Below are 8,529 nucleotides of genomic sequence, written 5' to 3'. Positions count from 1 at the left end.
TAATTACAGTTTTGAGGCAGAATTTTGCTAGGTAGCCCAGGCTGGCCTCAAGTTCATAGCAATCCTCCTGCCTCAGCTTTCAGAGTGTAGAGATTACATGTATACTTCTATTCTCATCTTCTGTGGTAGTTTAAAGGAGAATGGCCCTTATAGATTCATACATTTGAATGTTAGTTCACCCAGAAGTAGCGCTGTTGGAAAAAATTAGGAGCTGTGACCTGGTTAGAGTAGGTGTGGCCTTGTTAGAGTGGGTGAGGCTTTGTTAGAGTGGGTGTGGCCTTATTAGAGTGGGTGTGGCCTTATTAGAGTGGGTGTGGCCTAGTTGGAGGAGGTGTGGCCTTGTTAGAGTGGGTGAGGCTTTGTTAGAGTGGGTGTGGCCTTATTAGAGTGGGTGTGGCCTAGTTGGAGGAGGTATATCTCTGGGAGTGGGCTTTGCGGTTTCAAAAGCCCTAAGCTTCCTTTTCTAAGAGTCACCTTGGTCATAGTTTCTCTTCACAGCAATAGAACAGTAACTAAGATTCTTTCTAAATCATATTTTTATGAGCATGCATTCATTGTAAAAACACACGCAAGACAGTATGAAGGCAAAATAATGAAAATAACATGTAATTCCACCTACAGACAAGTCTATAAATGCTTACCTTCTTGATATCCATTACAAACATGGCAGGATGGTTTATAAGAATTGCCTTGACCCCTTCCTCCATGTAGTATGGGGATGCAACCCTGAGACTTGAAAGTCATCCTCCGAAAAAGCACAACCCAACAGCTTTTCATGTATTCATTGCGTGAGAGACTGTCACTGCTGCCTGGTCCCAGAGCACCACCATTCTCCAAAGAAGCATTATTTATATCAACCAGTCCCCATATTGGAGCCCTCTCTCCAGTGTCCTAGCAATCGAAATCCACTTCCTGTCTCTCAGGATTTGCCTTTCTGTGTCAGCCACATAGATGGAACCATCACCACAAAAGATTTGCTGCTCTCACAGAGCATAGTGTAGCCAGGGTTCTACATGGTACAATGAATCACCCTTCCCCACTCCTCTTCAGGGCTGAATAATATTCCATTACATAGATAGATGTGCCACAGTTTGCTCATTCGTCATGTGATACACATTTGAGTCATCTGCACACTTTCCAGATGGTAACTGATCCTCTCAGTCATGTGGAAGGTTTTGTGTGGTGTTTTTCTTTTCTTTAATACATACCTAGAGGTGGAATTGCTGGGATTATGGTAATTCTATGTTTAGCTTTCTGAAAGCTGGCCAGGTTCTTTGTCACAGTGGCTGCACAGTTTTACATTCCCATCAGCCTTGTTTGAAGGGCTCCAACTTCTCCACATCCTCACCAACCCTGCTTATTTTCTCCTCTCTCTTAAAAAAAAAAATTATAGCCGTCCCAGGGAGTGAGAAGAGGTACCTTACTACAGCTCTGATTTTCAGTTCTCCAATGACTAATTCAGCAGCCGAGCTCCTGCATGCTTTCAGATCAACTTAAGGACCAGAGAACTCCATTGTAAATTACAACCATGTAATTTTTAATTGACTATGGCTAAATATTTAACTTATTGCTGTTTTCCTAATCTCCCCTCCCTTTCCTTCCTGCCTTTTCTCTTTCCCCTCTTTTCTCTCACTTTCTTGTTCTCTCCGTGTATCTTTCTCAACATAGTCTTGCTTTGTTGCCCAGGCTAGCCCAAACTCCTAGGCTGAGGCATCCAGCCAGCCTCAGTCACACAAATAGCTGAGCTACAGATGTGAGCCACCACATCTTGTCAGCCTGGCCAGGCCTTCCCAAGGCCACCAGAGTGGACAGGAAGCCCACCTCGGGAGCATGTGGCCTGACCATGAGTCACATAACTTTGCAGATTAAGTGGGTCTTCAGAAAGGCAAGCGCTAAGGAAGAACACAAGCTGTAGACAAGAGGTCATTCATGGTCGTTCCCTCAAATGTGGAGGTGGACCCTGCCTTGTGTTGAGCTAACTCCAGGAGATGGCATCAACCTTAAGTAGAACTGTGGGGATGTGACTGGTGTTGGAGAATTAGGGTTCAGGGTGAGAGCATATTTAACTCAGGTTCTGTTTTGGTGAGGGTCCACAACTGCCAAGTCCTATCTTTGAGGCTCATGGAGTGTGTTAACCAGTTTTTGGCCGTGAGGCTGGATTCTGGAAGGGAAGCAGAGAGATGGGCTGTAGAGGCTGTGAGAACACAGGCGGGGCCACCAGAGGCTGGAGACAGACTGGTAGGCAGAGGGACACAGCAGCTGAGGACTGGGAGCACCTGCAGGGAGCACAGAGAAGGGCTGTGGAGGACACCACCCTCTGGATGGGAGTCCCGGTGAGGCAAGAGGAGACGTCAGTCCATTAACCCGCACTGGCTGGAAGGGACTCCATGGCACCCCGCTCCTCAGTCATGTAGCAGCTCCTGGTGTGTGGCCAGGCCTGACTCAAGGTCCCCCTCAGCAGAGGGCCTGGAAGAGCAAAGAGGTGCTATGAATGCAGTACCTCAGCACTCAGGAGAGGCAAGAAGCCTAGCCCCAACTCTGATCTCTTTCACTCTAAGCCAATGCTGGACCCTCCCTGGGCCTCAGTTTCCCCACCTGCAAAGTAGGCAATTTCCACGTCCTACACTCAAGTGAATGCTAATATTTGGTGACTCTGCCATACAAGAAACAAAAATCGGCTTTAGAAAGCAAAAGTGGAGGGACAGTTAGTTGGTTCACTGGGTTTAAAAAAAACAAAACAAAACAAGAAAACCACTTCCTGTCAAAGGCCGACAGATGTGTTCCATCCCCACAACCCATAGAATGAAGGGGAAAGCCAACTCCTTCAAAATGTCCTCTGACCTCCACATAAACTCAGAACCTTCACAAATAAGCTTTTTTTTTTTTTTAATTTGAGAGAGAAGTCCCATAGCCCAACAAATATTGTCACCTGAGCAATTGACACTAAGTGGTAGGATTTTATTTTTCAAATTCAAAATAAAAACTTCTTGAAATCCTGTGGCCAGAGGACCAAGGAGATGCTTATCACTCTCAGACTCAAGGAGCTCCAAGCTTTAAAAGTTCCTCCACCACTCCAAAATGTTGAAGGAATCCAAGCTCCTGTGTATTTACCAGGTTGTAAGATGCCAGGGGCTCCGAGGTTCCCAGGACATCTCAGTTTCTGTGGCTCTGACATCCCCAGATAGGCTTCCACCTCCCAGATCCCAGCAGCCCCACGCGAGGCCAGTAAGAACTTGCTGGGCAGGGCAGTCACTGACTGACTTCTTGGGGGAATGGCTGTCCCCAAGAGTCTTGACGGGCAGTTGTCCCCAAGTTCGGTGGTCTCCAAGACAAGGTCCCTGAGAGAGTCTGTTGTATCATAACTTTTCTGTGCCCCCCAAACCTCCACTACTTTCCATATCACTGAGGAGAGACCCCCAGTCTTTTTCTATCTCCACTCCTGAGCCCAGTCATCTATTCCTCAGAACTCTGTCCTCAGAGAGCTTAAGGTCTAATGGACAAGTCTTCTCAGAGAGGGACCCTGGGGCAGATCTTAGCAACCAGTGGCCCAATTGCATTGGACCTCTTTTGAGATGGTGGTCTTCCCATCTGTCTGCTGTCACATCTCAAGGAGACAAGCAATTTGCCCCCAGCACTGGAGGAAGAGCCCAGGAGCATGTGGCCTGCAGTGAGCCCACAGGGGCTCCCCAAGGTTCCCCAACACTATCCCTACCTGGGCCTGGTTCATCAGCCCAGATGGATGTCCACAGCTGGTTTTCAGCCCTGGATCTGCTATTCTGGGAGCTTGCCCCACCACCACCACCACCACCACCACCACCACCACCACCACCACTTCCCATCTCTGAGGTGGCCATAGCTTGTTCCCAAAGATAGAAGGAAGATGTCCGAGGCTCATCACCCAGCACTCCACCAACCTGAAGGCCTCTCCAGGGCAGCAAGTGATAGGGTGGACATGAGGAGGAACTCAGAGCCTCTAGTTCATCTCACTCCCCTAACCTAGAACTCTACAAACATAGGCCTGTTTCCATCATAAATGGGAATTTACACCTCTCTCTCTCTCCATGAGAGGTCCTTGCTGGCTCTGGACCTATCAAAGGGCTCATATCCCCTGTTTATTCCCAGCAATCCTCTAGCCTCCAAAGCCAGTGCAGCTGAGCAGAGCAAGGCCCCAGGAACTCTGAGCACGCTACAGGGAGTGGAGAGCAGGTTTATGACTGAAGCTAATTGTGGGGTCATGCTAGTCTCCCTGACTCCATTCATGAACTGGGTATTTTTAGTGCAGGCCTAACTGCCTGCGGTCAGTGGGGGAGGCCAGGCAGTGTGCCATGTCTCAGAGCTCGTGGACTCACTCTGCCCAGGAAATGAGACCACAGGGGCCAGCTGCTAGATCCCAGGGCTGTGCTGCAGCTGGAAAGAAGAAGGTGGGACAGGAGGCTCCAGTAACTCACCAGCCTCGGGGAGCTGCAGGATACAGGAGCAGTGGTTGACAGTACTTAATCCATCCCTGCACAGGGGTTTTGATGTCCACTGTCTTCACAGGATCCGTTAGCATTTACATGGAGAGGCAGCAGAACTGTGTCCACTTTACAGATGTAGAAACCAAAGACCCCGTGCAGCTCATGTGAAGCAGAGCTGGGGCCCTGGGGGCTCTGAAATGGTGGGTATCAATCCTCCGCAGACAAGAGGCTCTCCTGCCTCAGACCTCTGAGCCAGGGTCCTCTCAGCTCAGTGTGAGGGCTATGGAGGCTACCAGACCAGCTCCACATTAGAGGTGAGCTCTCGACCCAGAAAGGGCTTGAGGTCATAGTGTCTCTCAGCACTGACTGCCAAGGCCTTCTCACCACAGGGTTCCCAGGAACAAGCATATCTTGCTGCATATCCTATCTCCTGGCCTAGGCTTGTCTCCCTGTTGAGTGCCAGGCTTAAGCTAGCATCCAAAGGCAGGGTAGTAGTTATAAGTTGCCCAGAGGTGCCATAAACATGGTTTCCTTAAGCGAGCCCCTGCAGAGAACACTAGCTTTGGTGTGTGCACCTCCCCCGTCCCCAAAGCTGTCAATAAGTAGGAGAACTGAGATAGAATGGCTGAGGGAGGGGACAGGCAGACCTGCCACCTTCATCCTTGGCACAGAAGAGGCACGCAGAGTTGAGGCAAGTATGGCCCTGTTCCTAGCACAACCTTGGATGGGTTTCAGACGCATCCCATGCTGGGTCTTCCTCTCTCTGTGAATTCACTGGGCAGCCCCACCTATGGACTGTTGCGTCCTCACTAAAATGGGCTTTGTGCACTCTGCCTCAGAGGTCACACGGCCTGACTCCTGGCTACCTAACCATGGCCCAGGAGGGCAGGCAGCTCCTATGTGGCAGCCCCAGACTCACCTGACTGCAACTCAGCTCCCGGCAGGTGGTTCTCCCCAGTTTCCTCACCAGAACGTCTGATTGGCCCGGGTGGTCTAAGGAGGCCAGTGGCTGGGTCACAGGTCACATGTCATGGGTGAGGGAACGGAGCAGCTTCTCCAAACCAGGATGTGCGTGGAGAGGACATGAGGCCTCACTACTTCAGAAATAAAACAGTCCTCCCAGAGCACCGTTAATTACATGGGAGAGAAATGAGTCCACATTTGTTCTCATTTGCTCAGAGAGCTACCAGAAAGCATCCGGAGTGGATGAAATTAAAAAGGAAAATCTAATGCCCAACCTCACCAACAGGCACCCAAGGGTGTGCCTTTGACCCCCTAGAGAATTGCTTATAACACACACACACACACACACACACACACACACACACACGCACACACACACACACACCCGAATAGGCACGTATGTTTGTCATGCAACACATGCAACTGTGGATACACTGAGGAAGAGATGCTTAAACGGAGAAAAATAATAGCAAAGCAAACTTAAATAAGCAGGCTCAAAGGTCTGGTCACATGAAGGGACACTCAGGATCCAAACACAATGGCCTGCAAAGTTAAAGAACTGCTCAAGTTATTAGTATGCACAATACTTAAAGCCCACAATGACAGCCCCAGGGTAAAGTTCTGTACCCAAAAGTCTACTAGAAATAAGTAGGGGCAGTGAAGATGTTGCTCAGAGGTAAAGCATTTGTCTGGCACGTGCAAAGGTCCTGGGCTCATCCCTAGCAACACACACACACACACACACACACACACACACACACACACACACACACACACGAGAGAGAGAGAGAGAGAGAGAGAGAGAGAGAGAGAATAACAAGTGATTTATTACGACAGGCCCCCATATTTATGCAAGCAAAGGCTTTAGGTATTGCAGCGTGAACTGGAGCTCACTAGGAGAGGCATGTTTGTAAATAACTCTGCCTACACCGTACAGGTCTGGGTAGGAAACCACACATGGATCCAGCAAGAAGAAAAAGTTCTGGCGGCAGAGGGTGCTTCTCTGACCATGATGGCAGCCTTCTCCTTGGCTGTGACTGTAGTTGGTCTGCCCCTCCTCATCTACCAAGAGCCAGACAGGGATGTATGGGGATTCCATTCTCACAGTCCCAGGGGAAAGGTCACCCTGCTACCCACAGGCCTCTCAGAATACTAGAAACTGCACTTCCAGGCTTCCCGGCTCCCTCTGCTCATTGGATCTGCTCTTAATTTTTTTCTTTACACTTACTTATTTAGTACATGGGCACTACATGTGTACACACACACACACACGCACACACACACACTGCAGTAGGTACCATGATGGTATCTGCCATCACTGCACAGGGTCATAGTGCTCTCCCAACTATAGATCAAGAAGATGCTGGGCCAGTGGGTGACCCACATGACAAGTCTCCAGGAAACAGTCATGTGTCCGGTGTGCTCTGTGTCAGTCAGGATGACCATTCTCTTTTCTCAGTCCTCATCTTTGGCTCTCGGGGTCTTGCAAGCCTCTCTTGGTGGTCCTGGGCCCCGGAGGCCTCTGAAACTCCACAAGCAAAGCCACAAGGATGTTAAGTTTGTCTAGTGAGAAGGTCCTAGCCATTTTCAGGCATGCCTCTTATGGAGTAATGACAAGTCAGAGGAGTTGTGAACTAGCCCAAGGCCTGGGGGGTTCTCTGAGATTGGTGAGACTGCATACTGGAGCCCTGCTGGCAGCTGGGAGCCTTCTCCTCATCCAATTCCCTGGAGCAATGCTTGGCCCCGCCCCCTGCAGTTTTGCAGAGTGAGGTCATTGGCAGATATAGGTTTTTCCATTCTGGTAGAATAGGAGTTAGGATACTGCACTTGGGGGAGGGACCCAAGAGAGCTGATTGTCCACCCTTTAGGCACAGGAGTGGGTGGATTTCTCTCCTGTGACAGCCACTTTGAGGCATAAACTTGTCTGGGGCCTCCTGAACTACAGGGTCCAGAATGGCCCACTTTACAGAGGCCCCAGAGACTTGGCCCCTCCTCTTTCCTCTTAGTACAGATAGTTGGGAGAAGTCCAGAAACAGGAGAACCTTACTGAAGCTCCCACAGCATTTTAGAGGCAAAAACCTTGTTCACATCTGGACTTATAACATCCTGGACCACATGACCACAGCTCAATACCGAGGACATCTGGGGCAGAGATGTTTTGTGCTATGCATTGTGGATAGAACCACTGACCCGGCCGCCCTCAACGTTAGAAGTTAGAGAGGGAAGCAACAGAGAAAAGTACTGTGTCTGAGACTCCATGACACATACCTTCAAGATACTAAGGCAGCCCAGGAGGAGACCTTGAAGCACATGAGGGGGTCCAGGGTCTCTGAGCACTTTACTCAGAGTAAAACTGCTGACTTCGTTCTTGGAAAATAGAAGTAAATGCTGGGTTTGGTAATCTGGTCCGCATCCTGGCTGGAAAAAGCAGGCTCATGGAGTTTGACTACAAGCAGGAGGGCTATGTGTGGTGAGCTGGCCTGCTGACACTTCCTTTCCTGTTACACGGTGCCTTGGAATGCTCACGGAGGGCAAGCGGAATGCAGTGGGAAGGAAGCCAGCCAGCCAGAAGACAGCTCAGCCTCTGATTTGCATGGTGATCTTGAGCCATTGCTCTGTTTTCTCCAGGCCTCAGTTTCCCCATCTGTGAAGTGGGTGGGAGTGGAAGTAGGGATAGGGTCAGGTAGGCCTTTGTGGGCTCCAAGTATGTCTCAGAGTCATGTTCTTGGGTGCTGTCCCTGACCTCTTTAAGTTTCATGGGCCTCTGAGAAATTCTCATGGGTCTGACTTTGGGGACCTGGGTTTCTGAGGATCTTGAATTCACTCCCCAAAGTGTCAGTCCAGAGCACCCACAGTCCTGCAGAACATGACTTTCCCTTCAGAGCTCCCCATCAGAGAGTCTCTGCCAAGTCAGAAGAGTGAGATGCTGTTGGATTTGGGTCTGGGCACTGCTCCTAAGAATGATCTGGTTTCAAGCTCTTGGCTGGGTCCTGGAGTTCCTCTCTCCAACTGAAGTCATTGCTGAAAAACTTTATTCTTCCACCAATGACATTCTAGCTGCTTGTCCCAGGTGACTTCATGGTTGGAGTCCTGGGCTGGCAACCCCTGA

The 8,529-nt window shown here is 49.8% G+C and overlaps 1 long non-coding RNA gene across 1 annotated transcript; it reads right to left on the bottom strand.

Annotated features, from left to right (window-relative positions):
- Positions 1–524: 524 nt before the first annotated feature.
- On the bottom strand, positions 525–7,920 carry LOC120102896 (uncharacterized). The gene is made up of 3 exons (XR_015620251.1): positions 7,689–7,920; positions 4,449–6,942; positions 525–2,466 (listed from the first exon to the last, which is right to left on the bottom strand). It is a non-coding gene; the product is annotated as an uncharacterized LOC120102896 (long non-coding RNA).
- Positions 7,921–8,529: the final 609 nt, after the last annotated feature.

Source organism: Rattus norvegicus, chromosome 5 (assembly GCF_021556685.1).
Source record: "Rattus norvegicus strain SHRSP/BbbUtx chromosome 5, alternate assembly SHRSP_T2T, whole genome shotgun sequence".
NCBI classification, from domain to species: domain Eukaryota; kingdom Metazoa; phylum Chordata; class Mammalia; order Rodentia; family Muridae; genus Rattus; species Rattus norvegicus.
This window is presented reverse-complemented; position numbering and strand designations above follow the sequence as displayed.